Raw genomic sequence first — 10,043 nt, 5'->3', positions numbered from 1 at the left:
GTGGTTCCTTCTTCTTAATATCATTGTGATACTAAATAAGAGGATCACAACAGAGAGTCATAATGCCTCTGTATCACTCCATGGTGAGACCGCACCTTGAATACTGTGTACAATTCTGGTCACCGCATCTCAAAAAAGATATAATTGCAATGGAGAAGGTACAGAGAAGGGCTACCAAAATGATAAGGGGAATGGAACAACTCCCCTATGAGGAAAGACTAAAGAGGTTAGGACTTTTCAGCTTGGAGAAGAGACGGCTGAGGGGGGATATGATAGAGGTGTTTAAAATCATGAGAGGTCTAGAACAGGTAGATGTGAATCGGTTATTTACTCTTTCGGATAATAGAAAGACTAGGGGGCACTCCATGAAGTTAGCATGGGGCACATTTAAAACTAATCGGAGAAAGTTCTTTTTCACTCAACACACAATTAAGCTCTGGAATTTGTTGCCAGAGGATGTGATTAGTGCAGTTAGTGTAGCTGGGTTCAAAAATGTTTTAGATAAGTTCTTGAAGGAGAAGTCCATTAACTGCTATTAATCAAGTTTACTTAGGGAATGGCCACTGCTATTAATTGCATCAGTAGCATGGGATCTTCTTGGTGTTTGGGTACTTTCCAGGTTCTTGTGACCTGGTTTGGCCTCTATTGGAAACAGGATGCTGGACTTGATGGACCCTTGGTCTGACCCAGCATGGCAATTTCTTATGTTCTTAATATGAATGTAATATAAGATGACTCTGTTGACTCATTCTGACAGTGCAAGCTGTGTAAATTTCATTGTTCTAATTTTTGTCCCTCCTTATAGGGGATGTGATCTTGTCTTTTAGTTTCAATGAGCATTTTTCCTGAATTAATGGTTATTTTGAAAAAAAGAACTCTAACTTTTATGCCACTTCTCTGGACCTCTTTGATTGAGTTTTCTTGGTGTGTGTATCTATTCACAGACATAAAGGAAAAAGCACAAGACTGCTTCTATGGCCAAGTCCAATAGCAAGAACTTATAATTAAAATATACTATAAATAATATTTGACTATAAAAGATAAGTACAGCTGTAATGAAAGTTATTATGGACAATACATTCTCATGGTCTTTGGTATAACTAAAAAGTCCGACGTAACTTGAAAAATAGGGGGGGAAACCAGCGCCATCTCCCCTAAACTAAGTGACAAAATTATTCTTCAGAACAATGAGGTTTGTCAACATTTCTTTTCTGCTGTGGTGTTTTATATTATCCATCTATAGAAACATACATACATACATACATACACACACACACACACACACACACACACACACACACACACACACACACTCACACACACACACTCACCCTCTCTCACTCTCTCTCTCACTCTCTTTCTCCAAATTAGAACCCAAACCATTTTAAAGTGAAGGGGGATTCCAGTCCCTGGAGAGATTTCCTGCAGCCGCTCCCGCCGCAGTCTGCAGATCAGCACCACGGACAGCAAGCTGTGGGCAGGTTAGGCAGCGTTTCTGGCTGTGGGAAACTCGTTCACTTGAAACCCACCCAGGAGCCCCAACACCGCAGAGTGTTTTATTCGTGTTTCTCCGATAATTCATAAAACTCCCCCTTCCCAGCCCCTCCACAGAAGAAAAAATTGGAAGATGGTGAGAAAAAGTAAGTAAAACATCCTGAACAGACTGGATAATATGTTAATGCATTTTTACTTTTGTCATTTATTTTATGACCTTTTATACTTTTATTATTTGATTTGTATAGTTTCTGTTTTATAATCTTTGTTTTAATTCATGCGATTATTATGTATGTTTTCTGTAACCCACCAAGTCTGGGCTAAAAATCAGTTAAATAAAGAAATAAATATACTTTAAAAAAGTAATAATGTTGCTCCCTGATTTTTTTTTATTATTATTTATTTTCTGCCTTTGGTGATACTTCAAAGCAGATTACATTCAGGAACTGTAAGTATGCAGCTGTCAAATCTTATTTTGATGAAAGGACAAACCCAGCACTAAAACTGAACCCTCCCTCCAGTTTGGTATCGCATAAGCAATGATGTCACAGAGACTGCAAAACTCCACATGATGACATCAGTTCTGAAACACTTTACTGTCATGGCAGGTCAGAAAGAAGTGCTCCAGTCAGAGCAAGGCAATGGAAACATGGGCCCATTCTCCCCATCAACTCACTCACCTGGTGTTCTTAGCTGGTCATTTAATTTTCAAACAAGTGATAAGCTCTTTGGAGAAAGTACCTTAGAGTAGCACCCGAGATAATGCACATGATCTTCCCAGCAGTGTACAGAAATAGCTGAGAAGGGGAAGCTGCAGAGGGATGATACTATCCTTTGGTCACTGTTCATATTGCAGTTAGGATTCAGATGAACTAAAGAGCTTTTCCCATTTTGTGGAAATGGGGGAAATGATTAACACACACATAGGGGTAGATTTTAAAAGAAGCACGCGTGGCCTATGTGTGTGCATGCTACCCAGCACCCACACATATAAGCCCGATTTTATAACATGCACGTGCATGTTATAAAATTCGGGGTCAATGCGTGCAAGGGAGTGCACAATTCTGCACCTTGTGTGTGCCGAGCCACACTGCCTTCCTCTGTTCCCTCCCCCCTAACCTGACCTTGCTTCTCCTTCCTCTAACCTTTCCCCACCTAGCCCCACTCTAAACCCCCCCCCCCCAAAAAAATGCTTATCTTACCTTTTGCACCTGCCTCCAGGCAGGCACAAGTTGCGCGCGCCGGCAGCCTTCCAGCACGCAATCCTCCAACAGAGCAGCAATGGCCGCTCTGTCGGAGGCCTCTGGCCCCGCCCACGCCCTGCCCCTTTTTGCAAGCCCCAGGGCTTTACGTGCATTGCTGGGCCTTTTGAAAATAGGCCCTATGCACTTAACCATTTGAAAATCCGGCCTATAGAGTTTTACATGCAAAGACAAAAATTAAAATTTTCTTTTGGTGATTATATTAGTCCAGCAATAAGAATATATTTCTGTCATTGGCAATTTACGAGTGTTTTTTTTTAATATTAGTATTGGAGATGTGTCCTGACCATTTTCTTCGCCATTAAAAACAGAATTAAGCAGTTTAAGTTAATCATATGTGCAGAAGGGGCTTTCTAGTCCCATGAAGGTACTTGTATATTTCCATCATGTACATAAACTGATCCACAGACAAAAGAAAGTGGAGTTTCAAGGGCTTATATTGGATGCTTATACGAGCCTACCATTTTATAAAGGTACATACTAGATGGCATTTATTTATTTATTTAAAGATTTTCTAGATCGACATTCATTGGGATCATCACATCGGTTTACAAGGAACTCAATATGCAGCAAAGGTGCTTTACAGAGAACTGATGACAAAGATACATAATGCAAACTGATAGCAATAATACATAATGCGAGCATTACATAAAGTAAGGGAGAATACAAAGTATCAGTATGATAAACTAAGAAGTACAGCAAAGGAGCGAGGGGGCAAAAAGGGAGGGGAAGATGATGTCCAATTTTAGAGTTTACAGGTAGATGCAGATAGAGAATACCAAACGAGAGGACGCAAGGCATGCCACTATCATGCCTAACTTTCCTTCCCATGACCTTTGCACACATTCTGATTTTCAAATTCAATGTGCCCGGGTATCTTGTGTTTGGAGATCACCTTGTCCTGGGCAGGCCTTCAAGCACATGCGGAGCTTTACATTTAGGGAAAAATTGCCCCTTTATTTTTAGGCAAGCTGCACACCTATTGCTTGCCTAGGTTGGAGTCTGTCTGCCCACTATCTGTCCATCTGTAGGGTCTTAGGGACTTCTCCAGGGCTGAAATTTGGTAGAAGAGTCTCTTACATGCAGGTCAATTTTATGAAAAATATTTGTATTATTATCCAACAAGAGAACATCAGACAACAGTAACTTGGCTTGACACAGCCAGGAAATATACAGGTACCGTACGAATTATCTGAACTGATATGAACAGATGTCAGTAAAGCCACCAGTCTACAATGTTTTCTTATCAGGCATAACACCCCCACCCCACCCAAAATACAACAAAACACAGCAAATTAATTGAGCGATAAAGAATTGACAATAGAACTATGCATCTTAGGAGACAAAGAGACTCGGTATGAGTACCAAATGTCTAAAAACTGCTTCCTTTTCCTCTTCCTTTGTGATGGGCGGAAAGTTTCTCCATAAGTAGTAATTGGTGCATTTGAATTCTCCACTGCTCTAGAGTAGGGGAATCTTTAGTCATCCATTGTATCAAGATGCATCTTCTAATAATATAATAGGCCTTCCTAATATATGATAATAAGTTGTTGTCAGACATAGCATAATAGCGAAACCGCACAGCTGTGATGTGGCCGGCTGCACACTATTGTCCCCACCCCTATTTTGTTCGCGGGCCATCATTCTGTTATAAATATAATATAATATATAAATATAGCAGAATGATGAATCTAGGCCTATATTAGGAACATACAGAATGAAGTTATATTCTGTAAATAATTCTAAATCAGACTATTTAGCAGAAATACTGCAATAAACACATATTATATTACATAATGTGCCTACTTTTGCATTTATATTTGCACTGAAATGCTAAACTATAGTGAACAGCGATGGATCTATCATGATGCATGCCAGCCACAACTCATGATGGCCAATTTTTAGTCTAAAATTTTGCTATCAAGCGCACCTAAACCAAAAGGAATGATGAATAAAACGGAAAATGTCATAATGCCTCTGTATCGCTCCATGGTGAGACGCACCTTGAATACTGTGTACAATTCTGGTCGCCGCATCTCAAAAAAGATATAATTGCGATGTAGAAGGTACAGAGAAGGGCTACCAAAATGATAAAGGGGAATGGAACAACTCCCCTATGAGGAAAGACTAAAGAGGTTAGGACTTTTCAGCTTGGAGAAGAGACGACTGACGGGGGGATATGATAGAGATGTTTAAAATCATGAGAGGTCTAGAACGGGTAGATGTGAATCGGTTATTTACTCTTTCGGATAGTAGAAAGACTAGGGGGTACTCCATGAAGTTAGCATGGGGCACATTTAAAACTAATCGGAGAAAGTTCTTTTTTACTCAACGCACAATTAAACTCTGGAATTTGTTGCCAGAGAATGTGGTTCGTGCAGTTAGTATAGCTGTGTTTAAAAAAAGGATTGGATAAGTTCTTGGAGGAGAAGTCCATTACCTGCTATTAAGTTCACTTAGAGAATAGCCACTGCCATTAGCAATGGTTACATGGAATAGACTTAGTTTTTGGGTACTTGCCAGGTTCTTATGGCCTGGATTGGCCACTGTTGGAAACAGGATGCTGGGCTTGATGGACCCTTGGTCTGACCCAGTATGGCATTTTCTTATGTCCTTATGTTCCTATGTAAAAGTGTTTTTAAAGGCTAATTTCATGGAAGAAATTTCTAGGCTTACAGGTGAGTATATACAGCATGCTGCACCACCTGCATGCCTATATTTGTCTATGCAAAATCTAACTTCAGTCAGGCACGCATTGAGGTTGGGCTGGATAAGCAGTAGGATGACCACAGGAGGAACTTCAGAGGCTGGGATTGGTTGCTACGTCAGCCAGAATTTGAGGAGGGATTGAAGAACAGGAGCCATGTTGCTCCTCCTTTGATGAGTTTCCACCTGCTGCAAATGACATCTCGAGGTTACTTTGAAGCTCTTACATTGATGTGTGAAAGTCCCAAAGAAGCGAGGCCCTGCATAGCTTCCTGATGAGTTTAATGTGTTATGTGCCTAACCTGTGCTCTTTGTAAGGTGAATTTTTACTGCTGGCCCTGTCAGGGGCAATTTGATTGCAGAAGACCCAGGGCTGTACCTTTTCAATTTTGGCCCCTATGTTATGGAAAAGTCTTCCTATAGAGGTTAGGCTCCGAGGGAAGGAAGGAGGTTAAAGCTCAAAGTTTTTAGCAATATTTTCCTTCTGAAAGGTGATTCTTGTTGAGTGTTAGTTTGAGCTGTTTGGGAATTTTGTTGACTTTTGGTATTTTACGTAATTTACTGATGTTAGGTTAGGTTGGTTTTGTGATGCTGTCTAGTGATTGTTCTTGGGGGGGGGGGGGGGGTTGTGCTCTTTGTAAGTGGCTGCTGGCTCTTATGAGGTAACATTTGCTAAATGGAAGTAAGAAATTAAATAAATAGAAGATCAGTAAACATCAGTGAGGATTTATATATTATTTTTTTTTATCCAGGCAGGACTTTCAACATACTATATGATGCTGAAGATCCATATATACAGCCACCTCTAGGGTGGAAAAGCCAACTACCAGTTCTGGTGCCTGGTTTGTATGAAGGCTTGCAAAAGAGAGACAAAAGCTATTAACACTAATTTCATTTTATTATCCAGCTGTAGTTATGTAAACCATGGCACAGGGAAAGAAAGTATTGCACTCAGGGTGACTCACAGAGAGTCAGTGACAGAGCCAGGGATTAGAGCTGAGGCGCAGGGAGATAAAGTGACTCCCCCAGGGTCACACACAGATAGTGTGACAGAGCCGGGGATTAGAACTGAGGCACAGGGAGATAAAGTGACTCCCCCAGGGTCACACACAGATAGTGTGACAGAGCCGGGGATTAGAACTGAGGCACAGGGAGATAAAGTGACTCCCCCAGGGTCACACACATGAGAGTCAATGACAGAGCCAGGGTTTAGAGATGAGGCACAGGGTGCTAAAGTGACTCCCCCAGGGTCACACAGAGAGTCAGTGACAGAGCCGGGGATTAGAGCTGAGGCACAGGGAGATAAAGTGACTCCCCAAGGGCCACACAGATAGAGTCAGTGACAGAGCCTGGGATTAGAGCTGAGGCACAGGGAGATAAAGTGACTCCCCCAGAGTCACTCACATACAGTCAGTGACAGAGCCTGGGATTAGAGCTGAGGCACATGGAGATAAAGTGACTCCCCCAGGGCCACACACAGAGAGTCAGTGACAGAGCCTGGGATTAGAGCTGAGGCACAGGGAGATAAAGTGACTCCCCCAGGGCCACACACAGAGAGTCAGTGACAGAGCCAGGGATTAAAGCTGAGGCACATGGAGATAAAGTGACTCCCCAAGGGCCACAGAGAGAGAGTCAGTGACAGAACCTGGGATTAGAGCTGAGGCACAGGGAGATAAAGTGACTCCCCCAGGGCCACACACAGAGAGTCAGTGACAGAGCCAGGGATTAGGACTGAGGCACAGGGAGATAAAGTGACTCCCCCAGGGTCACACACAGAGAGTCAGTGACAGAGCCTGGGATTAGAGCTGAGGCACAGGGAGATAAAGTGACTCCCCCCGGGTCACACACAGACAGTCAGTGACAGAGCCGGGGATTAGAGCTGAGGCACAGGGAGATAAAGTGACTCCCCCCGGGTCACACACAGAGAGTCAGTGACAGAGCCTGGGATTAGAGCTGAGGCACAGGGAGATAAAGTGACTCCCCAAGGGCCATGCAAAGACTCAATGACAGAGATGGATCTGACATGAGACAGCCTGGCTATAGATAATTAAGTGAAGGAAGTGATGTGAGGTAGGAGTGAATAAGGCTTACGCTGCTTCACAGTGCACTTAGCAAATGGAAAACTAAATGAAATGCTACAGATCCCTGGGGGTCTGCATGTGCAAGGTCTTCTAGTGAGATGCTTTTGCATGGAAACTAATTAGTAAAAAGATAATAGTACAGAAATAAAGTGTGCAGGTGGCCATTATTTCCCTCCAAAATCATCTCATTGTGCTACTTATTGTGTGAGAGTTGAGAATTGAACTGATGTTGTCGCCTTCTGAAATTGCCAGCATCCCAAAGATTTGTTGCTGAAGTTAATGTAGATAAACCATTTTTTTTTAATGAAAATCCCGAAGGAGAATCTTCCCTTAGGGAAGAATCAGAGAAAAGCAGCAATTAGCCGAGAGGATCCTTATCTGTGGGTTAATGAAGGTAAAGCTAGAGATCAGGTCAGATCAGGGGAATAGTAACAAGCAGTGATAAGTGGGAGGGACTGGTGGTCTTTTTGGGTTAGAAAGGGTTGCAGTCTTTCTCTTTTTATATGGCAGTGCCATCACACCATGAATGCAAAATGAATATTTTCTTTGTGACTTTGTCCAAGCTGAGGGGCAGTAGCTGAGCTGCAGACTTCTAAATGAATGTCCCCTTCCCTACCCCTGTATTCTGACAGTCCTGGCTCAGCTGGGGAGCCAGCCAGAAAGTCAGGGATGTTCTGCTTTGGCATTGACACCTCCCCCTCCCTCCTTGAGGCTGCTTCATCCCCATTGCCCAGGCTGTTCTTTCTATTGAGGTTTCTGGCAATGGGGACTGAGACTGAAGCAGCCTCTACTGAAAATAAAAGGGAAATGATAAAGGTTGTTTAAAGAGTGACCTTTTTTCTAAATTGTTTAAAATGTAAATTAAAAGTAAGTGAAATTTTAACTGAACAAGTGAACTTGTGCTCCCCAATTAAAGAGAGACTGCACAGGAGAGCGAGAAGTACAAAAAACTAGAAATGAAACTTGCTTAGAAAAGCAGGCTCCTTGGCTGCTCCTGGAAGGCCTGCAGCAGGTGTCAGATTAGAGCTCAGCCGGGCTTCAGAACTTGTGGCCCGGCTGAGCAGCTGAGCCCTCCCAGGGCTCCAGGAGCCTCAGATATTAAACAAAGAAAATAAAAAGGTAAGAGCTTGCTGCTCTTCTAAATTATAAAACTAAAATAAAATCAGAAAAGGCAATTTTGGGGGAAGGGTTGAAATTAAATAACTAAATCAAACAAAACAGCTGAAATAAAACTCTCCCTTCAGCTCCAGTGGGAGGCTGAAGCAAAGAGCACGACAGAAGGTAAAACTGTAAAGCAAGTAATAAAGGAAATGTGCCTTGAAATTAACCCTGCCTAAAACAAAACTCACCCTAAAAACCTGTCCCTGCCTGACTAAACCTTCCCCCTGAAACTAAGAAAAGTTTGTGAGAAGGGGAGAGAGGCTGCAGTCAGTGTACAGGGGAAGGCAGAGGAGCTGCCTGCCCCTCAAACAAACATCAAATAAGAGACTAAAGACATGAAATAAACTCTAACTAAAAGTGAGGACTGGTGCCTCAACACAAACTGAACTAAAATACATCAAAATTATAAAGCTAAGTAAAGAAAATATATGAAAATAAAAGTTTTTAAATCTGTGCTTCAGGAGCAGGGTGCGCACACAGCCTCTCTCCAGGAGGGAAAGCCAGGACTGGAGCAGCCTGTCCTGAAAATCTGAAGCCGGTAGCCAACCCTACCCAGGGCTCCCTTCTCCCCATGTTGAATTCTTTCTGACCCCTTCTAGAGTCAGGAAGGCTCGGGTACGACGCCATCTTTGAATTCTATCTTTTCTCTTTGGCCCTATAGACTTTCCCGCAGCCCAGGACGGTCCCGATATTCCACGGATCCCACGGCGCTATTGCCCGTCACCACAGAATGTGGCTGCGGCCGAGATGATTCTCATGGGGGCTTTTCAGATTTGTTCGGAAACTTTCTAGCAAGGAAGCAACCCAAGGCAAACAAAAGAGATGGGCACCATATCCTGAAGTCAGCAAGAGTTTGTGTAATTTGTGCTACAAATAGAAACTGATTGTAAAAAGAAGAAGAACAAAATCAGCTGTCTCCAGCTGTTCAGTGTATTGGGGAGGGATGAGATACAATTTCCTGGGGGACGGGGCTCAGAGTTGGTAACCGGTAAATGATCCGGACATCTTTAGTTTAAGAGCCGGTTGTTACTGGAGGCCGACATTCGTTGGGATTTTAGCTTTTAGTTCCTGGGGCTGTCCACCCCCCCCCCCCCCCCCCCCCTCGGGGATGCTTTCCAGCCCTGCCTGCTTTGCTCACTGATTAGACCTGGAGGAGGAGGAGGACACAGCAGCATTTAGTGATGTGGTTTGGTGACGAGACAGTTTAAAGAAGGAGGCAATCAACTTGTCTGGGTTTGGGTTTTTTTTTTTTTTTGGATTGTGCAAGTGGTTAAAGAGGAAGAATGGGGGAGAGACAGCCCTGAGGAAAACCATTTCTGCTGAAGTCAGAGTGACACCA

The sequence above is a fragment of the Rhinatrema bivittatum genome, chromosome 16 (genome assembly GCF_901001135.1).
Source record: "Rhinatrema bivittatum chromosome 16, aRhiBiv1.1, whole genome shotgun sequence".
Lineage (NCBI taxonomy): Eukaryota > Metazoa > Chordata > Amphibia > Gymnophiona > Rhinatrematidae > Rhinatrema > Rhinatrema bivittatum.
The sequence above is the reverse complement of the archived record's forward strand: the minus strand, read 5'-3'. Positions refer to the sequence as shown.